General features: G+C 42.6%; 1 protein-coding gene across 4 annotated transcripts in view; it reads right to left on the bottom strand.

Annotated features, from left to right (window-relative positions):
- The window catches only part of LNX1 (ligand of numb-protein X 1), a 139,868-nt gene that overhangs the window by 97,199 nt on the left and 17,644 nt on the right, over positions 1 to 25,025 (bottom strand). Inside the window, exon 1 of one of the 4 annotated variants that reach the window (XM_069790129.1) lies at positions 17,190 to 17,238. The exons of 2 other annotated variants lie outside the window; for them this stretch is intronic. The gene's annotated coding sequence lies outside the window, so the exon portion shown is untranslated. Of the gene's footprint in view, positions 1 to 17,189; positions 17,239 to 25,025 lie in introns of those variants that run through there. One more of the 4 variants, XM_069790173.1, reaches the window with a different exon arrangement.

Raw genomic sequence — 25,025 nt, 5'->3', positions numbered from 1 at the left:
CCCCAATAAGGGCTTGAAAGAGAGGTTTCTCATAAAATGAAGAGTGATTCCCCCAAGTGACATTTCTGCAGGAGCATTCAGGCTACAGATGTTTCCACTGTGGCAGAAGAGTTTATATAATGCAGCGCGGCTTGTCATATTTATGGAGATGGGGAGGGGGAAGGGGATAAGGAACAGAAAACAGGAGAAGCTGTGGTGTCAATCCATAGCCGAGGAACTGCCTGAAAGAGGCTATCGACTCTGCATGTTTGCTCAGCTCTCGACCTGACCAAGGGAGAACCAGGACCATCCATCTTCCCCAGCAGAAACCAAAACGCTGTCCCTGAGGGGACAAGGTGAGCCACAGTCTTTAAACTAGCCGGGAACACTGTCCTTCTGCAAATCTGCAAGACAAATCCTATTATTATTATTATTATTATTTCAAAACAGTGTGTTGCAGGAAGCCTTGCTTTGCAATTTTTGCATTGTTACTGAGCACTAAGGTAGTCTACATAGCCTGCTAAGTGGGGTCAAATATTACCTTGTAAATTATTGCTCTCAAAACTACATAACACAGATGTTTCTTTCGACAACAGAAGGCAGAAAGGCAACCAAAAAATCCTGAAATAATGCCTGAACTTCGTTCCCTCTAACAAACACTGATTATCTACAGAAAACAACTTGCCAAGGTCTGAGTCGTATTTTCATTGTCACCTCCCAGCTTAGGAGCGCAACTCAGCTGCTGGGCTTCTCGTGTCCTTTCAGACACGCGAGCACTGGAGACGCCTGGCTTCCAGCATGACACGGACCTCCTGTAGTTCCTGTGTCATTGCTGCCAGCTCTGTGCAGATGTCTCGGATATTCTAGGACATCTCAGCTAGCCCTAGATGCCTAAGTTTAGGCACCTGCATGAGATTGTAAGAGTTACCCCGCAGAGGCTATGTCCTCTGTTCCAGCATCCTCATGTAGTCTATGATCATCTCTCTGCTTGCTCTCCCTGGGTGCTACCTATGACAGGAGCAAGCACATATGGGTGTCTTCCCAGTTGCCAAAACAAGTGCACTAGCAAGCAAAACATTCACACTCACAAATGATACTTTGCTCGGCTTCCATGAAAAAACGTCAGGACAGAAAGGAAGGCAGACTCCATTCGCATGCCTGCCTTAGGGCTGAACGCCACAGGGATGTCCCCAGGCATGGCCTGTGGTGTGCTTCTGAGCATGGCTGAGCATCCTGTCTGCCAGAAAGCTCATTACTGACAGCAGCGTTAATGTCAACCAGGCACATCTCTGCAGAGCCCTGCGTGTGCACATGCATTAATCAGGCATCTTTCTAAACATTCAAGATTATGCCATGAAACAACCTTGCCTGGCCTTCACACATGGATTAGAAAAAAGTGAGGGGAAAGGGAAAGAGTAAGTTCCTTGTGCTACAGCAGTGCCACCTGCAAGGGACATGTAACTTCATAAAAATTTATCCTATTGAAACTCCCAAATGTTTCCAGTTGTAACATATGAAAGACTACATTCATATCATGGCCTGAGAGGAGGAAATAGCACACTTGTGCTAAATACTGTGGGACTGGTTTTACAGCAAAGGCTGTATCTGCATGAGCTTCAGCACTGTAGACAGAAAAGCCCGGCTCTCACACACCAGCAGCTCAAGCAAGTACACACTCGGGAGGGAGGGGAAGGGAGAACATAATCTCCTGTAAGACCAGAACTGTAAGCAATATAAAAGAAACACTTACATTGAGGAGGACAGTAAAGAAACAATGAGCAAGTAAGACACTTGTATCCTTAACATTTAAAAAAAACCCCCACCTACAGAAAACGTGATTATGACCCAGGCTAAAAGGCCTGGGGAACCCGCACAACAGTGAATAATGCTGATCTGTGATGCCAACAGATTTCTAGGGTAGTCAGGGATATAAAAGACAAATAGTGTGACTAATAACAGACTTCAAGCTGAAATTATAAGGTGCTGTGATGTTGCCGTTTAATTAGCTACGTTTCATGAAATCATATCTTTTGCAGGTTCAGTTTGGAGTTTTGATCATTTAATGATGTAGGCTTCTGTCTCCCCTCACAAAGTGCATCTTCCAAGGAAGCTATGGCAGCATCCTCACTACAGACAGAAAGTTAGACATGCAGCTTCAATTTACAGCCAACGAACATCTAAAAGGATGATGGAGTTCAATTTGCAGGTTTTTACTGATAGCAGCAGTCTCAAATTACAGTTTCTTTCTGCACAGCCATGCCTGGTACCTCCCTCTCTGTCTCTCCTCTAAGTCCTTTCTGCACACTATGACTAAGTAGTCACCTTAGAGGCAGGCTGAGCTCCTGATGGCATTAGAGAGGTTTCTCTCAGGGTCTGGGGCAAGATGATGGAGTGGCTGGATTTTCAGGGGGTATTTCTGTTTGTTTTTCTGAAAGATAAATTCCGTTTTTTTCCACTTTTATACAGGGCCTGCCCAATGAATGCTTCATAGTGATCACAACAGGATTTGACTTGGCTCTTGATAATTGTACATAGTTTTAGCCAAGTGAGAGATCTACATGTCAAAGTTTTACAGTACTTTCTTCTCAATAGAAGCAGAAAAGCTCTGCACCACCCATCCCAAAGAAGTCCTCTTTTCTACTCCAGGAGCTTGTGAGGGCTCCCAAAAAACAAGTTTACATCCTCCTATGCTCATTTAGCCACACCTGGGGCAGCAGCTACCTGTTCAGCATCATTGTTAGAAAGACAACAGCAGAAATCTGACAATCTTTCATATGCCTGTAATAGGAAGAAGGAGTTTTCTCTATGTATTTTTGAGTATATCTTAACTGTATCTGTGGAGAAAATTAAGGCTGAATATTACAACATTTCAACAACTTTTTACAAAAGAAAAAAAAAATTAGAAGAAACCACCACTGAAACATGCCCTCTATATACAGGTCACTACTAAATGATTTTTTTTCACCTTTGCTTCATCTTATTGGACATACACAGCAATGAGTTTCCCTGTGCCACTGGTATTATCTCAAGCATACAAGTGGTTTGTCAACAGGGACTGGAAGTATCAGTCTGGAGTTACTAAACTTACATATTCAGAATGAGGTACTTTGAGTACAGCTACTCACTCCCCTTCCAGTCCTCTGCCTTTTCACTTGCTGAACTGGAGCTTCTCCAAGCAATTTGAAACAATAAGTATTTTCAGTTGGTAGTAATGGATACCGGATAGGAGTCTGCAGCATTACTCATGCCCCAAATATATCATTTCAAAATTATCTCACTGTACCCTAACTTTATTCCATTACTGGGGTACAATCAGACTCTTAAATGGAAAGAGGTGCTTTGTTTTAAGTATGTTGCTTTTCCTTAAGTATTGTCTTTCCCTGTATTGCAAACTGGCAATACTCTTGGAAATCTTTGCTGAGAGAGGGTATCCTACAGCAATTAAGGTGTCTCAATGGAGCAATATAAAACACTTGAGGAAAATGGAGTAAAAATTGTGAAAGACTGAAATATTCATCTCCCGCCATCTGCTACGCAGGATATATGCTATTTTACTGTTTCTTGCCCATAATCTCTCTATGTACAGCAGTTTAAAGCTCTGTTCTGTTTTAAAATAGAAAGGTAAAGCTTTTTTTCACACTCCATTTACTGGCCAGCTGGAACTGCAGCGCCTGTTCCTGCTCATTTACGAGAGTTCAGAGGAGAGGGTGGTGGGCAGCACCCCAGTTTAGCTTCTCTATGAAAAAATGTTGATAGGAAATGAGGGGAAAACTGGCTGTAAAGGTCTTCCTTAAAAGGCAAAAGAGGTCTTATGAATGAGAACTGTTCTCCTTAACTTCATTTCACAAATAGCCTTCTCAAGGCCAAAATCGCTCATTCAGAAAGGATCTGAGAGACCAGCCAGAACATGCTGCGTGGCCTCGCAGTGTCGTTCTCACCACAGGCGGGCCGCAGACTCAAAACCCAGGCTGAAATATCATTAGAATACAATTATAGGATATAGCACAACAATCGTGGAAAAGGAAAGTGCGTAACAGCAGAAAATAAATCATAGCTAATTGAAACATCATTTTAGAAACTATTGCGGCTCACATATTAAAAACACAACAAAGTATTCTTGCTCTTTTTTAATGGGGGAGGGGTTGTTTTCATTTTTAAAAGGCACACTTGATACTCTATCTGCTTTATACTGTGTAGTGTTATTTTTTCCATTTGTTTATTTCATCTTCCTTCAACCACTATCTTTCAGTCACTTCTTCAAAGAGTGTTAACTCAATGTCAACAAGAGGTAGGTCAAGTGGAGATTAAATATTTCTAGCATTTTGTCATTAGCATTGCCAAAATCCTGTTTAAAATAGTCCCTCTGAATGTCTTTAAAAAAAAACCACCAGGTTTTTAACCCAAGCACTAGCTCAAGGCAGTAATAAGGTGCTTTTTGGCTGATCTACCAGCCAGAATGATAGCTTACCAGACTTCATCTGGATAGTGATTGCTATAACCATCTTTCTGGGTTAATTTTTTGCCCTTCTCTCTCTTATTATGGGAAGACCTGTTCTATTTTGGTGTGTGTAACAACACGTTTTAAATAAACAAAGATTCTCCTTAGGTCTTTTCCAGCTTACATTACAGTCAGCATGGCTGCAGTTGAAAGAAGAGGTCCCACACTCTGGACTTGGTCTTGGAGCTGCTGAAACAGGCCAGCTGGCCAATGTTATTTCAACAGAGGACAAGAAGATACCTTCCCATGGAAGGAGAGGGTCAGCAGCAACCCTGTCATCCTTCCTCTCCTCCAGTGGGTGGAACTTCATCCTTGTCTTGCTTGAACCAGGGCCAGAGGCTCTGCTCCCCACTGCTCACTGCCTATTGAGATGGGGAAATATTTCCAGCTTAACAGATTGCATTCATGCAGAAGTAGGTACATGGGCAAGAATTGTTGACATATTGCTGGCTGTAAAATCCATGGTGCCTCAAATTGTTCTAGATGTCTCTTTTAGGTATTAGAGGAGAAAAAAAGTGTGTGTGTGTATATATATATACATATATATATATATAAAACCCCAAAACTTCCAGATGAAAAAGCTTTTGGAAAAGAGTGGAAAGTTGCTTTTCATTAACCTCATTGAGAGAGGAAGGACAGGATTTGCCATGGTGCTCTCCCATCCGCTCTGTGGCATTTTTGAGTTGGAGGATAAGCGCTCAGGCAGTCATGTCTGTCACCGTCCTTCAGCTCAATGAGAGCCGCTCGTACCACACTCAGTGTGGGGCACGGACAGACCTCCAAACTACCCCTGCTCTCTGCAGAGGTACATCCGTGCAGAATAAGAACTGCAGCAGTGACCAGAATTTCCTTCATCTGTCAGGGAAAATGCAGCTGATGAAATGTCTGTTTTGTTTCCGTTCTTGAGAGAAGAAAGTCTATTAAGTGAGAATCTTTTCCTCTAAGAGGTGTCTGATTTGCCTGTTCACTGCTGTCACGAAACACGGGAAAAAATCCTCTTCAGAGTACCTTGGCATGCTGAAGACAATCTTTTGAAACCAAGTTACCACATGTTCAGAAGGAAAAGGAAAGTACTCATGGAACGTGTCCCACAGGCTCATAAAAATGTAGTCATTAACAAAGATTAAAAAAAAGAGTTAAGGTGTGACAGTTAAAATGGAAAGAAAATGCAAAGAGCTGCTTAGATCTGGAAAAACAGAAAAAAAACCCTTAAGAGCGGAAAGAACATGAAGGATATTTCTTTCAACTTTCTGCAGAAAAATCCCAAAATATCTGCTACCTGAAAAGTCTATAACTTAAGAAAAGACTAGGAAGCATCCTGAAAGCAGCTGCAAATTACACATCCACCATAGTCCTGCGAGCTGGTGCAGAGCAGCTTCCTTTCCAGCCCCCTGGCTCACAGATCGTCAGAGGAGAGCCTGAATGAGTCACAGCTGTATCTTTCTAACTGCATTTCAATTACTGAAAGGGAAGGCTTGAGTTTGGCCTGCGCATGAAAAACACCAGCTTCCCAGAATGTTTCCCCCACTGGGTGTTTTTATTTAAAAACAACAAAAAAACAACAAACCAAAAAAACACGTTCCAAGTCTCTAATGAAAAATGGGAATTTTATACCCTGCTGGTGGCATAATCATTTCAGTTCGCCTGGATCCAGGAGGCTCCACAAGGAGATGATATTATTAGGAATAAGAAAGGACAAGACTTCTGTAAAGACACAAAAAAGGCAGCAGGGTTCTGGCAGAGGCAGAGATGCTTTGTGAGTTAAATTGGGTGGAAACTGCAGGCTCAACAGCCCAACCCCACCACTCAAAAGGGACCTGGGTTTCAACCCAACATCTAAACTCCCAGCTGCGTCACACACAGAGGTGTGCTGCAAGGCTAGCGGTGGGAGACAGCCTGTGCATCTCCGCTCCCAACACACTTCCAAGTCAGCCAAGCAGTGGTAGGGACCAGATACGTTAAAACCGCAAGTGGGTTGCATTTCGCACAGACCAAACGAAGGCCAGCAAGGCAGTACAGCACGGGTTTAAGTGGGAAAATCATCAGAGCTTGTTTCAGTTTGGTCGTTTTGTCCACGCTTCTCAGAGCAAGCATCACCTCTCTAACAACGGGCAATCATAGCTCAGATATCTCTTTCCTTAGCAGGGGGGTCCTAGGCTGCAATTTCCCCATCCCAAAGTAGACTTTGAGGTGGCATTGCTCGGCTTTTCTTACAGAACAGTCTCTGCACAACCATTGCACCTAGGAGAGACTTAAGCCACACTTGCAATAAGAACTCCAGGGTTCTTCGGTGTCTTTGGCACTTTTACAAAGTAACTAATAAAAGCATTGGCAAAACAGAAGGCAAATGGCAGCCGGTGAGTTTTGGAGGGAACATTGGCTATGGTTTTCAAAAGTGGAATGACTTTTCCTTCTTACTGTATTTCCTGTGAGATCCTGCCCTTTAACCTAGCACTAAATCTCAATGTAATTACATCATCCATTTTCTCTCCCTACCGTGGCAAAACTTAGCCTAAACCACTCTGAATAGCATAACGTGAATTTATTTTGCATCGCCCAAGTTAGCTCCAATGCTACTTGGGATAAAAGAAAGCCATATGCAATAGTGGAAACTGTAGTAGGGTGTGTTACAGGTTTTCCTGTAAGAGGGACTTTATTCAGAGACCCAAGAAGTAGAGCTCACGTGGGGCAGTCGGGGGGGTGGAGCGGGCAAGGGGGCCGGACACAACCACAAAACAACAAAACTGAGAAAGCAAGTTAAGGACATGATGATTGTGCTCTAAAAAAAAAAACCAAACAAAAAACAAAACCCAAAAAACGGAAGTCTAGACTTGAGGTCAATTTGCAAAGCCATACAAAGGCGGCAGCGGGCACACCAAGTTTGTAAAGCTAGGTAAGAAATATACAGCCTTACATTATTTTGAATCACAAAAATTCACTTGCTCCACATGAAGAACAGCGGATAACATAAAACCCCCTTTTACCGAGATGAATCAAAGCAGTTGGTGCAAATGGTCTGAGATGTGAGCATTGGTGCTGGCATTACTCACATTCCTCTCCCCCCATCGCAGGGTGGGCAACTGGAATTTACAATTTACAACTGGCAGACTGCTTACATGTTCTCCCAATATGTTAACTGTTGTCTTGATTTGTATTGTTTTTTCCTAACATCACAGCTCCTTCACTAGGCTTTGTTGTGGGCAAGGTTATGTACATGGCAAAGCTTCCCATATGGAACGTTTTAATGGCTCTGGGATATCAATGCGATCACTGTGGTTTGCAACAGATGGGGCTTGGTTAGACAAGGAGCCAGTTACCGTGGGTGTTTTTACAATTGTTTTACGCAGCTCTCCTATCACCACGTGGAGTTAAAGCAGACAAGAGAGCTCTTCAGGGACAGAGGGGCCGGCTAGAAGGGACATGCTGGCTGAAAGATAGAATGAATGAAGGAAAGAAGAGGGTTAACAAATAATGTTCATGGCTGCATCTGAATTTCAATTAGTGACCAGCCCTGTCAGTGCCAGTTAGCCACTGATCTTACTTTACTATCAGCCATGGGGTGGCCACTAATTCTACTCCAGGTTGTGCCTGATACAACCAGTCAGGGCAACAGCCAGTGCAGAGACAACAGCCTCGTCTACTTCGTCTGTTGCAGCCCTACTTCCACTTTCTCCATCTGCCTCCATCCCCAGAGATCAGGATAGGTTATGCAACAGCATGCATATTAATGTCACCATGTGGGCAGAGAAATGTATCTACAACCTCAGCACAAAACACCAGGTTGAAACACTGCAGCCTGAGTTACAGCTTGCAGTCGTGAAAAGCAGTTGGAAACCCCTAACAGTTTGCATGTGGGGTACAAGTAAGGTTCAGGTTTAGGCTGGAGTTATATTCCACAGAGTAAAGGTGATTTACAGGTCCTCAGCGTGGGATTTCCCTTAGGGTTCCTCCCTTCGCGAAGCAGCGTGGCGTGACCGCGCTGCTGCCCGCGCGTGCTCATCACCACTTGTAATTTGTGTTTCCCTCTGGGGAGCTGCCATGCCTGGCTTCAAAACCACCCTGACAGAAGCAGAAGGTGGGCAGTGGTGAAAACAGGCCTGTTGAGGGTTCAACGCACCCTTCCACTTCTGCTAATTTCTGAAGCAGGCTGCTGGGAAGTGCCAAGTGTCCGCAGGTTCATCAAGGATGCATGGAGCAGGCGAGGGTCAATATGCTCCAAATGCTTGGGGAGACGGTTTGGAGATGGGAACACCATAAGCCCTCCCCAGCCCAGTTCAGAAGAAAACCTGCTTTTGGCCCTTCCACAGATTCAGCTAATCTCAAATATAATGGAGCCACAGATCTCCTACTCTCAGGGTCAAGGAGCAAAGGAGAGGGCAGTGTCCGGGCAAGTAACAAAACAAAAATCAATTGAAACAAAGAAGGGCATTTAGATGAAGAGAAGAAGAAGGACTTGTTTAAAAGCAATGACATTTTTGATGGAACAAAAAGCATATTAGCTGAAAGCCAAGTATTGGATCCAGGGAGGAGATTGGAATCATCCCCTTGGATCCGCTCCACTCTTAATAAAACATTAACTATTCATCGAGAGAGAGCACATGTGTGTGCATGAATCAGTAGCCTGGCGGGTCTTCTTTTGAGAGATTAGACTTCCTGAGCACCAGTCACTCTTCTAGTAAATGTTAATTGTTTATCCAAAGTAGAACAACTTGAAGAGGAGAGGGTGAGGGCTTCCCGACTGCCTCCTCCTTGGGCAAAGTAGTGACAGGACAACTAGACAAATTCCTTAACTGTTCCACCATTCAGCAAAGAGGACATGCTCACAAACCTCTTCCTCCCTTTCTTGCCAAATAGAAATATTTTGGGGTTTGGTCAGAAAAAAAACTTGAAACCAGAATCCCTTTCAGTATTGACTTGGATTTACCCTTGCATTTTTTCAGCTGCAGAGCAGCCCCGGTGCTGACCCGGGGGAAGGAGCCCTTTCCAGCCCCAGCTCTCCCTGTGGTCCCCAGACCTGTAACTGCAACCACACACCTGCCAGAAGATTTGTGCTCTCGCTCAAAACATAAGCTGACTAGATACCACACAGACGCAACTGGATTTCTACAAGCACTGCTGAAAGCAGCACCTCTAATAGTAGCATGGAATGGGTCCCCTATAACAGCCAGCCACCTGTCTTGGCTTCGCCATGGCCACAAAGGCAAGAGCGGCAGCAAGCCTGTTTTAATTAAACACTATTTAAAAACATCACACAGTAATGCTTTCTTACATATATCAGCTGGTCACAGTCAGCTCTTAGCCAGTATGTTTTCAAAACTTGTTTATGCTTCATATCAGCTATTTCCCACAGGATCAATCCCTGCTAGCAGGCTGAATGTTTAAAAGCAGTGTTTCTCAGCCATTTTAAAATTAAAGGAAAATCTACCATCGTGGGGGAAGAAAAGCCACTGTCTTTCTTGTATCTCTTTTTGTTATTAGATGCACACTTTCACTTGAGCACAGCCAGTCAGAAAAGTTATGTTCCCATTGCCATGACCAGAGGGGAGGATGTTTTGTTGCCATCGTGTCTCCTTATCACCTTCCTATGTCTTATGAATCAGCTACGGACTGCAAACCACAGGCTGCACAAGACTGCTCTACGGCAAATATTGCCAGCCTACCACCATTTGCGTTTTCTTATATCTGGGGAAAGCAGAGGTTTGGCTCAATCTGTGACAGGACTGCACTGCTGATCCTGATTTACACCTCAAGATGCAATGCTCATGCATGGAAAAAGGGATGTGCCCTAATTCATACAGATACTGAGCTGCAGGAGTCCCAGTGCTGCAGCGTTCCCAAGCCGGAGAGAGGGCAGCAGAGCAGAGGGGTGAGAAGGAAACAAGGGTGACAGCCCCAGGAGCAGAGGACCTGGACCCATGAGGCATGGACCACTGCCAGAGTTTCTACAAGAGACTTGGCTTCCAGTGCATAACATGGTCTCTGAGTCCTCCTGGTTCCTACTGCAGAGATCCCTTGCTTCCTACTGGGGCTGGGACGAGGAGGGAGCTAGTACTCTTAGCACATCTAGAAAATCTCTCCATCCCCTCTGCACTGGGACATTCCCAGTTGCTTTGCAACTCATAAGTTTACATACAGAACTCAAAGGGACAAAATTGCACTGACACAGTTGGGATAAAAATTTGAGGATCACGGGTTCATAGGAACAGGCATGGGCGATGAGACCATGTAGAGTATTTGCAGACCAAGATGAAAAGGACCAGATGGATTTGTTTCCTGCCGTATTGGAGCTCTTCCTGCCACACTGTGCAGTGCCAAAGTCGTCTGGGTGCTTCACATTCCTTTCCAATTCAGAAAATCCAACTTCGTGAGTCATCCAAGTGGATGGCTGAGCTAGATCAAATACAGGGCATGCCTTGCTAAGATAATTAAGAAGTTAGTAGAAAGAAGCTTACACCAGGCCCTAGGAATTGCCCGGCACATCTCTGCGAGACGGAAAGCAACAGCAATTTCCACATGAATCATCCTCATGTTGGAAGGCCTGCCATTAGTCCTAAGCAAATCAAATCCAGTCAGCAACTGCACAGAAGACATATCAACAGATTGAAGTATCTTGAGGGTTCATCTCTTCCTAGAAAACAATTTTCATTCCTTTAGTTACTGCTTTTTATGGGAATGACAGATGTGCTTAAGAAGTAGGGGAAGTTCTTTAAGTCTTGCTACACACAAACAGGCACAAAACAGCTCCAATTTGGAGCAGAATCACAGAACCACAGAATGGCTGAGGTTGGAAGGCACCTCTGGAGGTCATCTAGTCCAACGTGCCTGCTCAAACAGGGCTGCTTAGAGCTGGTTGTCCAGGACCATCTCCAGACAGCTTTTGAATATCTCCAAGGATGGAGACTCTACAACCTCTTTGGGCAACCTGTGCCAGTGGTCAGTCACCCCTTCATTAAAAAAAAAAAAAAAAAAAAAAAGGTGTTTCCTGATGTTCAGGAACATGCTGCTGAGGTTTATTTGGGACCTAAAAATGATAGCACTAAGAGCAATCTACGGTAATGAATTTCCCTGAATTTCGGAGCTAGTCTTGAACATTTGCAAGAGTTACCTAGAAAACATCAGTCTGACAACACCACAAAGTACAGGCTGGGCCAAGTCTTTGACTATATCTACACTAGACACATACTACCCATCACAAAAGCATATGAGTGAGAACAGAAATTATACCCACACTCCAAATATGCATCAATATACCCATGTCCTATTATCATATATACACAAACACACATTTTACATAGAATTATGTGTATGTGGTATATATACATGATGACATGTATCTTCCCCCACCTTTCTCAACTACATTGAATACAAAAGCAGCTCCTTTCTCCAAAGCAAGAAACATCTCTTAGAGGAAACGGAGCAGACTTAGCAGCCTGGCTCTCAGACACTTGTATACAATTACACACAAGATACACTAAAAATCTCCTAATTGTTACAGGAAAGAGGAATATTTGCAATTAAGCAAGAGATCACACTGGTGTAAAAAGAGATCAAATCAAACCTTAAGCATCATAGCAAAGTGCATCTGATGTATTCATGGCATCCCAGGAAACCTGCAATTACTGTGCAGAAAAAATAAAAAATTCCAGGTTCCTTGGAAGCCAACTGCTAAAATCATTAAATCTTCCTGGAATAACAACATATTCCCTCGTGTCTTAGGTAGACCTGTCAACAACAGGAGCCCTGAGGAATCTCCCATGTTTGCTGGTTACCGCTCTCATCCTTGGGGTCCTTACATCATGTCGTGATGTTTGTCTCCTGGGCAGAGCACAGCTGCCTGTAACTTCCTCTGGAGCCTACCAGGACCATTCCTGAAGTGACCCCACAGCTGTAGAGGGGCAAACTGGTTGCTGTACTATGTGAGATGGCTACTTTGGACATCTGGGGCTCTCCACGGGACATGGTCATCCCTCCCTGCCTCCTCCTTCTCCCCTTGGGACACGTCCATTTCTTCTCTCCCTTAACGCGCACTCTTCCCTCTTCTAAAGCCTACTTTGGCCTTATTTATTGTCACTGCACACACAGCCTGCATCTCCTTTTTCTCCTCTTCCCTCTCATCTGTAGCCACCCGATCACCTCCCCTAAACAAGAGCAGCTCTGTTCAGAGGGAATGGAGTGGGACCAGCAAACTACTCTTGTGTTGCAGAACATACTTACAGCATGGGCGGAGATGCCCAAGAAAAGAGATGAATAATGAGACAATTTAGAATAGCAAGGCACCTGTGAGCTCTACATCAGCACAATACAATACTGCTAGGCCTGACCTAGCATCTATACATGTACTTGCAGAACTATTTCAACACACTTGGATGATTGAGTTATTATCTCCTTGCAACGGGATGTTTGTCTTTCAGTCATCAAGCAATCTGTGCAAAACATTAATTTGTGTAATCAAAATTTAAATTACTTGAACTAAGGAAGTTTAATTAAATTATAATTAGTTAATCACATTTCAATTAAAATAAATACTAGTTTTAATCAATAAAAATGGTATCTTAATATTTTCAATTGTTTATTTTTATTTTACAGCATTTTCAGAAACACTGACAGCTGTAAGACTTTCTCTGAGAAGATGATGTTAAACTAAAAGACAAAGGAAAGCACTTAATAGTTTTAGTTATACTTAAATTTTCCTAGAAGAATGTCTTGAACAGAAATCTAAACTTTTGGTTTTTAACAAAACCAAACATTTCTTTTTAAATCCTTTTCCAACCTCTGCAACTGGATTTATACCACCGTCACTAGAAATGTTATAGTTGTTAGTAAACAATCAAGCACAGGGACAGTACACTGCTTTTGGATGATGCTATCTTTTTTTCCTCCAATCAGGTTTCTTTTAGGTAAAAAAAAAAATCATAACAACCCTTTCCATAGACTTCATGATTTTTTACCTGGTACTAAGCAGATGAGGCCACAGTAGTGATGTATTACTCTCCCAAAGCACAGACCATGGATGAAGTTACAGAAGAACAGTGATTCCAATCTTGCAAACACTATTTAGGGTAGCTTGGATCCATGGCTACATTCAAGCCTAAATACAGCTCCTATCTTTACAATGAGCTAAGCCAAGTGAAGCCAAGTGAATCTTTATTCCTGAGCAGATTTGAAACAATGACTTGGGAACCAGCTAAAACACTCAGAGGCAAAAAGTTTTCATCTCCATAAATTTTTGCTTTTGGAAGCAGATTTCCTTCCAGATCAGCTGGTTCTAGAGATGAAAAAAGGGCATTCTGCTTCCAACTTCGCCTGTCCATACTGGAACAAGGTCCCCAGAATGGGAAGGTCTTAGAAATTAGGATCCTACTCCAATGGTCTGAAGACTGGCAGCAATGTCTGAGCAAGCTTGCCATGTAATCCATTTGAGAGGGTCTGGCTTCAGAAGTCGAAAGACAAACACATTATTGACTGACCTGCTCAAATTATTTTTGCTTGTTAAGTACCAAGGATGAGAACAGTATTCTTGTCCATCTTTTGGGTTACATTACTGTAACTTTACAAATCAAGTGGTGACATAAATGTAAAGCAAAAAAAAGAACTAGAAATGATGTGCAATTTGAGAATTTACAGTTCTTTAATTTTGCTGTTAGGATGGCATCATATTTTCCTGAAAGCTCTTCACAGTCTAGGCAAATAGATTATACATACAGTTAAACATGTATTATGTCTGTGTTGACATAAAATGTATTGACCCTAAGCAACCACAATACGCAAGCAATGTGCAAACACATGGTAAGAAAATGAACAAAAAAGGAAGCAAAGTAAAGCCTTTCTCTACAAATAAGACACTTGTTACATGGAAACTACATGACTTGCCCACAAACACAGAAAGTTGGTAGCACACAGGATCTCCAACCCAGTTATTGGGATCTTTAACTAATAATCCCTCACCCACAACTGCATCTAGGCCTCTTTTCTCTGTTTTTGGCTGGTATTTGTTTCTGTGTATCTTTGTGTGCCTGCAAGCACGCATATATGGACTGATGCTAACTGTGTTGGCTCTCAGTACCGGCTTTGAAGAGGAATGTGTCTCCATTTTGGGATGGTTTCACATTTTAAGCAAAGTTTGTCTTTACTGGTCATAGACACAAAGCAAACTAGGCAGCCAGGAAAGCAAATCATATGTCTTTTAGAAAGATATGGGCTACGTACAGCCAACTCCTATGATACCATATCGAACCAGAAAGCATAGGCACACACCTCTCCAAAGGCAGATATAAAATGCTTTACTTATTTCTTCCAGGGCAGGTATTAGACATACACAGACAAAGCAGCACTGGGTTGTTTGCACACCTAAAAGAAGAGCACAATGCTCTCACCTGTGTGGCTTGGCTCAGCTCCTCTCACCCAGGCAGTCCAGGAGAGAGCAGCTCCTTCCTGCTCACATCCAGAAATCTCTACCCCAAATTTATGAAACACGCAAAGAACTAACATCCAACCTGCAAAAACAGGCACGAAAAGAAACCGTTTCCATGAAGCTTTAGTGGGATCTACAGTCGCAGCTGGCAAAGACCTTTGCTAATGGGAAACAGCATAGGGAACAGATTTAACAAGTAAATTAAGTATTTTCTACACCTTGTATATATGCAAGTCTCTTACCCTCAGGCATGCTGTCAATGAATGCAACTGCAGCTCTGTCATGACAGCCCCACATTCAATAGCACCTTTGTCAGGGGAAAAACGTCAGGGTTTTCAGGCAAACTATAATAGCAGATCATTGCTTACAAGTCCTGAGTCTAACTATTGGCAAAACAGCATTTGAAGATTTAGCTTTAGTTTGCACTATGCTTGTTCTTTGGCCATTAGCAAGTATTTAAATAGAATTAATTGGCTACTTGCAAGGTCATTTCAATAACTTTTGCAACAAAGCCTGGTGAGTTCTTGCACATACAGGGTAAATGGCACATACAGATCAGCATGCCAGCAAAGTGTGCAACATGCAGCTTCGGCGGCCAAGCTAACTATTTCAGTCAGCTCCTCAGACTAGTGACCCCTTTTGTCTATGCAGAACTACATATAAGCAGTACTGTTCTATATTCATACTAATCACTTCATATGTAGGGCTCAAATTGTTGAAAGAAACAGCAATAGAACGAGAAAGGTGGAGGAAGGCTAAAGAGAAAGGAATTGAATTTTGCTGATAACTATGAACCGGTATTTTTTTCCCACCAAAATGATGCATTTACCTTTGAAGGGAATCATGGTTCATCAACACAGCCATGCGCTATGAGACTGCATTTTAAAAACATTCAAATATTCCTAGTTTAAAGACAGCATTTCTGTCAGGTACATACTTCTTTGTCAGGAGAGAATTTAAAATCTATGCTTCCTTCCTAGTTAACAGCTGCATTAAACAATTCAACTAGCACCATGAATTATACAATTAGCAATCTATTGTGCTTGAGCCAGTCCTAAATTATGTGCCAATTTGTAGCTTGATTGGGTAGTTTGCATCATTAACACAACACATGTTCTAAATCCTATATTTGCTCACAAAGTTGCAACAATCTGCAGACCAAGAATTACTTAATGAAGATAATGAAATTCTCAAATGCATTTATTAAGCTGTTGACAGAAAATTCACAAAAAATTGACAGGGAAAAAAAAAACCGAGAAAAAAGGAAGAGGCATGGTACTCCTATAAATGTTCACATAGTTCTAATAGTAATACAGCAAATTAAAAGAAGTCACGGCATATTCAAGCATTTATGAACAGCATATTGTATGCTTGCCCAAGAAGGCAAGTTGCAGCTTGTAATAGCTGAGTCAAAATGGATAATCAGAGTTACGGCATATTGCCGATTAAAAGTAAGAACAGAAAGCCATACATTACTACGCGATTATACATGATTTTTTTTCAGAACTAGTATAGGCACAAGGGTTTCGATAATGTAACTTTGTCATGTTACAGTTGGTATTGGTACATTAAAAGTAGTGTACCAGGGAAAAATTACCCTAACTGTACCTGTAATAGGCTCTAAAGTAGCCATTACCACTCAGAAAAGAGATGTTGGGATCACTGGGAAAATGCCAACACAGTGTTCTGGAGAGACTATATGAACTAATACAAATTATTTAAAGAAGAAAATGTTCTCTCACTGCATTCATCTGTGGATATATTCAGAGATTTTTTTCTTTTTTTCCCTGAAGGTGATAGTAGAATTACAAGAGACACCAAGACAGCACAGGAGATGCAATGAAGATCTATTAAATCATGAAAGACACAGGGAAAGCAAATAGGGGATGACTATTCCCTTTTCCTTAACACAGAGAAAATAGGCAGCAATCAATCAGGTTATCAAGCAGCAGGCTTAAAACCAACACAAGGAAATACATTTCCAACCTCTGCAAAAGGTCCAAAGCACATCTTGATCAAAAAATAAACTGATCAGAGCCATAGAGCGTTAGTCTTCTATATATCTTAAACATAATAGCTTACATTCAACTTGTGGCTCAGGATTTCCAAACCTGGATTCCTGAAGGTGCCTTCAGGCACTCTATGCATCATTTCTTTTATCCCTGCCAATGGCTTTTGTTACTACCCATTTATCACTATAGGGTACCCGGCTATATAGACCATTGGAGAGCTCTTGTGCAGCGACTAGCTGTGGTGTAGACACAGCTATAAATAATGCTCTTAGCAGTCGAACTTACTTACCCTGGTTTGGAGAAGAAAAAGAAGCCAAGTAAATGTAAGGACCTTGGAGCTGCATCTCCAGTAGAGCACTTCTTCATATAACAATGCTGGTGAAAGAATTTTATAGGCTAGACTTAGTCTATGTTCCCATGGTCGTGGCGATGTGAGAAAACTGCAAATTAATATGTGCTGGCACCAAGACATTCAGAGACCTACAAGCCTATCCTTGGCTCAACAGCGAGTTCACCCAAAATAAGAACAGAAACAGCATTATGCATTTCTAATTGGTCACAACCAACATTTCATATGTGGAACTTGACATTCCCAAACTATTTGATCAGACTTTAAAAAGAGCTTGAGCTAAAATAAAAATCCATTGAGTCCATTTGTTCTACAGAAAAAGGCAGTAAATTATCTGAATTAATGTTGCCATTGCAAGTTCTTTACTGAAGTCTCTTAAACAAATAAGCCATTAAACTAGTTCCCAAAACCATGGATGATGTCACGCAGTAATCAAAACTGAAAAGTTCTGTGACCAAAACCTGTGCTCATATACCATCATAACAATCTGGTTTTGCCTGTGGACTCCCTGTGCAACTGCAGGTTTGCACATGCGTACCTGAGAGAAGTGACCGAGCTTAAGCTTGCACATGTGTGCCTTGCTCTCCAGGCAATTTACATCAAAACAGGTGACGCTAGTGGTGAACTCTCCAGGATTAATTGAAAGGAAAGAAAATGAGCCTCTCTCAAAACTTTTTATGAAGTCCTTCATTTAAAATATCTTATTTGGTTATTTACTTAAAAACCTTTTAAGACGATATTGCCCTATCTGAAAGAGCTAGGTAATGAAAGGAAGAAAACCCAGTCCTTTCAGCTAACTCCTTCTATCAACTGCAAACAGATTCCAGCTTATCTATTCAACGGGTTCCACATCTGGGTGGTTTTTAAAAACAGACCCCGCACCAAAATGCAAAAATCAATGTACCAATTTAAAAATATCTCAGAAGCAAGGTAAGCAGCCCTTGAGTGTTAAACACTGTCATACACCATACGGTGTGGTGGTTTAAGCTTGCACAGAGCATTTACATATAGCATCTGTTAATCTCAGGAGTGCAATATCAAGGCAAAGTTGTCTGAATGTTACCAGGTACAGTAAGTAAGGCAGCAGCCGGAGGTGTTGTTCACAGGCATGCCCATCAGCACCAGGCATGCCCTGGTTTCCTTCTTTCAACCTTCTTAATTCTACAAGTTTTTGCATTTGGTAGTCTAGCAGAAAGCAAATACCATTGCAAACCTTTGTGCACCCAAGTGCTTTGGGATGCAGGAGAACAGGACCTGGGCTCTGAAGGAGAAGGGAAGCTTGAGTTGCTTTCAGGTAGATCAGAGTCCAAGAAGGAAAAAAGTATGTCATTTTTTTATGCTGGCCTTTCTTTTTCAAATAATTTATTTCTAAAAAAAGATCTTCCCTCCTTCTTCCTTACACAGGAGGAAGGAAAGAACTGACAATACAGTTTTTGTATAGAAAATGAGAAAAATGCAGTAATGCCACTTTATTTGGGGTGAGTAGAGGTGATCGATAGCCCGCACTCCAAGCACCATGGAAGAAGACACCACCTCACGCACCAGAGAACAATGGTAAATACAGTAATGGTGAGGTGCAATTGGATACACTCCAGTGCCTCCTACAGATGTCACTGAAACATCCCCTTCCCCAGTGTGAGTTCCTGACCTGGCCTAGCCCTTGTTCAGGGCTTTCTCCCTGAGGTCCTTGGGTTTCACCCACTTACTGCACTGAGCCCAAGGGAAGCAAGGATACTTTGCTGTTTGGACTATGCCAGTGCAGTTCATTTTCTGACCTCTTTGGGAATATAACTGTTCCCACCAATCTTGAACAAGACTGTTTCTGCTTTCAGTATGTAATTGTGAAAAGCAAAACTTCCATATCTTGGCAAAAGACCACATTTAGATGGGGAACAGGAGATAGATCTTGGCTGGTGGCTAGAATTACCAGCCTATGCAGAGTTTTTTCCGAGCATGAATTACTTACAATGAGCACCAGAAAACCCCCATAGCAAGCAGCAGAATGACTGCACCATTGAGACCGACAGGTATTGTTTACTCCTAACCTGGTTTCCTTTTCCTGACTCCAGGCTGCATTTTTGTCCAGAATTTTGTCCTGTCCAGCAGAGTATACTTTTCCTGCTGACAGTGTAGAAGCCCATGCATAGAAAAACAGTCACGCCGAGCCAAAAAGAGGCAGCACTTCTCCAGCGCTTGCTTACACAGACTTTGCTTATATTTTTTCCAAATTACCACTTTATAGGACGCACATTTTTCTTCTTTGCTAGAAAGGACAGGGTGAGGTGGAAACTCAGTCTTGAGGACTCTACCACAAAGCAATTGATGGGAGCTTCCTGCCTCCTTGGTTTAGCTCATGGAATAACAACCTCTACAGCCACCACCTCATCCCTTCCAAAGAGCCTCAGAGTAGGCTTGCCAGCATGCCAACCATTTTTGATGTTTTCTACTTTTCTTTTTTGAAAGCTAATCATCAGTCCGCTCCAGGATGTCATGCCTACACACCTTCCAGCTGTTCAGCAGAGACCTCAGAGCCTCGGAACTGTTCTACAGCACTCTGCTGGGACTCTCCATGCTACTGCAACCCAGCTGGGCTGGGTTTCAAAGAAAGACAGAATAGGACCCCCAAAAAATCCTCCAAGAGCCAGCAAAATTATTAGGCCCCATAAAGAACAGCTTCTATAATGAGGTGCACTCGTTCCCCATATAGGTAACTGCATGAGAAAGTTAGGGGGAGATTTCTGAAGGGACTGAGGAGCCTGATGGTAGAAGTAAATGCCAAGCTGGGTATTCAGAAGCTTGTTGCTTCTGTCCTCAACTTTTGCTGTCTTCATGCATCTAAAAACGTAGCCCTCTGTCAGCTCAGAGAGCTGCAAAGCAGGAATCAAAATCAAGCTCCAGCTCCGACAAGATGCCAAAAGTGGCTGCCACCAGCCTGCAAGGCTGGCCCTTCTGTTATTTTTAGCTAACACTTCATGGCTGGTTGATATAAACTCCTAAATAAATCAGTAGGCTTTCCTAGCAGAGGGTTGTTAGGAGTGGGCTGCCTTGGCTTTGGGGCCACGTAAGCAGTGCTGCTGCTGCTGCTGCAGCACCAGGGTGTGGGTACCACCACTGCTGCGGTTGTCACCGGCTCCGTCCTCACCACGCCTGGTCAGTGGGAGCATCTCTGCCAGGGCAGCCAGGAGCCAGGCAGGGCCAGGGCCATGGTGCCACGAGGGCTGTGCCACAGCTCTGGACTCACCAGGAACCTGCACGCGGGCTCCTGCAAGTCGGCGCAGAGGAGAGGGACGTTTTATTACGCATGCAGGCTTAAGCTAAGATTAAATTACCTGTGCATTCTCTAAGCAGATGCTTAACTTCGCTTATAGCTACCCCAGCCACGCGGGCGAATCCCAGACAGAGCACCACATGGCACAGTGCTGTCCTGCCACTTGCAGACTGTTGCAGCTAGAGCAACGTTTGCTTTTGTAATTTGCCTCGCACGTGATTTTTTCCATGAGTTAACCAAGGCTGAATCAACACAATTTTTTTTTAATGTTTCAGGGATTATTTTCATAATCAAAGGAAAATAAATCTCATAAAGAGGACTCTTACTGCTAAGGGTGAAATCTTTAACTTGTTCATAGCAGTAAAATGCATGGAACTAAGCCAGTGTAGACCAGCTGAGTTTCTGTCCCTTCATCTTTAATGATGGAGGTAAAGACCTGGTCCAGAGCTTTATGATACAAAAATGCTTTGTAATGCAAAACAGACCAACTCCATACAAATGTTCCCAACATTGTTCTTATTTCCATAGCAGACATTTAGAAGAGAGCGGCACAATAGTGTGACTTGAGAAAACTTTATTAGAACAAGGAAAAACAAACCGAAAACAACCATTAATGTCCACGGTAATTTTCAAAACCTCTTTGGCAATTTCCTCTCCCCTCCTTTTTACAAATGTGGGAACAGTTAACCACTCAGGAAGAACACTTTGTAAATTTGGAAACCTGAAGAATTCCCCTGTTAGACTCAACCCACATTAAAACAAAGATTTTATTTTTTTTTATCTAATGAAGGATAAACATAATATTTTGTGTGGCTAAATGTGAAACAGGCTTTTCTCCCCCACCACTTTAGCCAGCTGAGATTTTAAATAGCTCTTAAAAAGTGTCGTGTAACAACCAGGCTAGCAGCACCACAGTGAAAAACTAAGGAAAATCTTTCTGACTTTTCACACAAAGCACCCCAAGAGAAGAAACCCAGCCCACCAGAGATCAGATCTTACATTCCCTCTGTGGGATGAAAGGACTTTGTTACAGCTTCAAGAAGTCAGTACAGTAGTGATCTTGTCAGACAGAGTAAGACTAACCAGAAATGTCCTCTTCCTTCCAGCCAGCAAGACTCCGCAGCCAGCCAGGGAGACTTTGCACAGCTCACAGGGTGAGCCCTGCTGCCCGCTGTCCTGCTGGGAAAGAACGTCTGTGAAACTTGGAGGTGGTTTGGTCAGAAACTTGTGACTCAGCTCCATTTCTCAGCTTTCCTTGCAGCTCAGATACCCCCTCCCTCCTTCTCCAGCTCCCTCCGGCACCCACCTCCAGACCCCTGACACTGTGCCTGTCCGGTCAGAGTTTTTTCGTGTGTGTGTGTCAAAACCCATCTACTTTTTAATGGAGTGACACACACACCCCATCACAATGCCTTCGGAGATAAAGCAAGCCTGGTTCGAAGACCCCAGCTGTGTTCAGGAACCGACTGGTCTTCCCTGCAGTAAGTGCAGCAAGAACACAGACATACCGTGCAGCCTCCAGGTATTTCGAGAAGTGCCAAGAAAAGCAGAAGGGACCAGCTGTGACGGTCTGACAAATTATAGTCAATGTCTCAAACATTCATTGAAGGACTTTGGTGAAGAAAACGGCCTCTGTAAAAATGCTGGAGTTTTGTGAACAGGACAATGTGGCCAGAGGAGAGGCCCTCCCAGAGGGTGGGACCGCGCTTCTCCAAAGCCTCAAGTCCTTATCTGAAGTGACCAGGAGAAGGAGCACAGCAGCACCTGGAGGAGGAGGCCCCATGGAGGATGGGACTGTGCTTCTATCTTAAGCGGTCATGCCAGCAGAAAAAGAGAGGCAACTCCGCAATGAACACCCCCCCCCCAAAGCTCACTGACCGATTGCAGAGAACCCCGGGAATGGGACTGCGCATGTCAAGACCATCGAACACACTATAAAAGAAGGGAGAACGAGTCCTCGGCGGCGTGCCCTCTGGAACTGGATCTCTACGCTGGCTGGACCAACGCTGGACCCAGGACTGGTGAAACCCTTCTCTTCTGTCTTTCTTTCTTTCTTTCTCTCATTCTCTCTCTCCCTCTTTTCCTTCTCTCTTCTCCACAGTCCCTACACCTCATCCTTTGAAACATAAACCGTTGACCAAGTCTGAGACTAGGAGTGGATCTAGCCACCCCTGAGCTCCTCTTTGAGAAGGAGTCCAGAAAGCAAGGGGGTCTGCTCTGAACCTCGTGACTCAACGGGAGGGCTCTCCTTCTGATACATTTCATGTTTCTTCTTCCATTTCTTTTTCTATACTTCCCTCCTCTTCTCAAACAGCAGCTTAATGACACGTTGCAAGGTTCACATTAACAAGTTCATGTGTACTCGGACAAAGTTAGCTAGGTTGAATAAATGTTGATTGTTGTTTGAACTCCCCTGGTGTCATTTCACCTTAATTCTGACAAAGGAAATCCACGAACCTGAGTCGCTCCAACTTTGGGACGTGACACCAGCATCTCCTGCCTAGAAGAAGGGATTTGGTGGCTCAGACAGCAGGTGTCTTAGCAGATTTTTGTCCAAAAATTTTTGTGGATGAAGACACAACAAGGTGCCTGCCATGCTTACACGCACCTATCCATGGTGTTGTCTGCACCTGAGAAGCTCTTTAGACCCCTCGGAAATAAAAATCTCTGCAAGGCTTGGAAAATATGGATCTTCTCAAACCAACAGACACCTTGCCTAGTATGGTGTTAAAAAGAGCTCGTTTTTTGTGAAGTATTATTTAAGTTAAACATGTTAGGCTGCGTTGGGCTGATAAAGGCAAGAGAAGAGCACAGGAAGAAAAAGAAGTTTAAAAATTATCAAAAAAAACAAAGATATGAAAAAAAAATTTAAAAGCCTCTCCATCTCTCTCTAAACTGCACAAAATGTTTCAGCCTAAGCACAGCATGGAATAACTACATGTTTAAATGTCTGCACATCCTCTTAACAACCAGAAAAATGTTGCATCTGGATGAAGAGATCTTTTTTGACCAATGAAATCCATGGGCAACATAATCACAAAAGCTGGCATCTTCATGCTGTCCTGTATCCACACGCATACTAGTTTGCTCTTACCTGTACAGCTGCTGTAGGTTGGGAAGCTAAAAAAACCAGACCTGTGATCTGGATGTAGATCAAACATCTTTACTACATGCAAAACCAAGCACTCTATCCCTATTAAAATTCAGCAGGGTTGATATGTCAAAAATCTTGCAGACTGCTGTGAAAATGTACCTTCAGGGAAGCTAACCTCTTTTATAGCCGTGAGGAAGATTTTTTACAAAAAGCTCACTTTAATGTTATTATTACAACTGAGAATCTTTCCATGTTCCCATGAGATGACTGCATTGCATGTTATCCTGGAGACAAAGATTGCAGAACAGACTTGATAAATCCAGGCAATGTTAAAAGTAAGCGGATGACGATTTATCTGCTGGAAGAAATCCAGCAAGTTCTAGACTTGTTTACTAGCCCCAGACTAGAACAGCTCATCAAACTGCAGTACTTAAAACCAGAGTTGAAGCTGAAATATTTAAAAGTGTGTTTTGGAAACACTCTGTGTACACTGAAAATCTTGGATTGGATTCAGAAGTTGTACTTGAAACTGCCATCTCCTGATTAAAACAATATACTCCTACATGCTCGCTTCAAATGATGCCTTAAGCACATTTTGTGGATTTAATTTGTTTAGTGAATGGAGATAGGAAAACTTCCTCACAATTAATTTTCACTTATTTGAATGTCTAAACAATTTTACAGCCTCATGTTTCCTTCAACAGCCTGATTAAATGGACTTCCAAATACTAAAGATTGGGGTACAGTTTACTCAATGGCTTCCAGATTTTTGGCTGCATGATTCTATAAATGCTGGGCTGATACTGAATGGAAGTTTCAGTGTTTGAATCACTTAAAGTTGGTCAAGGCTTTAATAAAAACTTGTGAAGAGAAAAAGAAATATTCACACCTTATTTAAAGGTGTTGAAGATTTTTATAATGAATTTCCTTTAAAAATGAACGCCCGAGTTCCCCATAAAAAATGCAGAGTTTCAGACCTTTTAAAGGAAAAACAATCTTGATCTATTCTGAGAGGATTTTCTTGTCTACACAGTGGTATATCCAATGGCTTTCATTGAACCTAAGCTTGTTAGGAAAATTCTCCTGATAATGGAAATGTAATTCAAAATAAAATTAAATGCAAAGTTATATGATCATGAAGTCTACATGCAAAGTTTCTGAGGACAGCGATGACCATGTATGGTCATGACGTCTGGAACCATGTATGTAGGACCTTGGGCAAGTCACCACTTTTTTCCCCATTGCAGAATTACTGAAGATCAGTGGATTATGGAAGTTACACAGATTTCTTCCAAAACATTACTACATTGTCCTCAGTGCTATCTTATAAGCAGTTCATCAATGATGTAATTGATATCTGTCATATATGATCCAATGTCTTTTGTTTACTTCTCTTATGTTGCAGGATGTTTAT

The sequence above is a fragment of the Haliaeetus albicilla genome, chromosome 1 (assembly GCF_947461875.1).
Source record: "Haliaeetus albicilla chromosome 1, bHalAlb1.1, whole genome shotgun sequence".
Classification (NCBI taxonomy): domain Eukaryota; kingdom Metazoa; phylum Chordata; class Aves; order Accipitriformes; family Accipitridae; genus Haliaeetus; species Haliaeetus albicilla.
The sequence above is the reverse complement of the archived record's forward strand: the minus strand, read 5'-3'. Positions and strand labels throughout refer to the sequence as shown.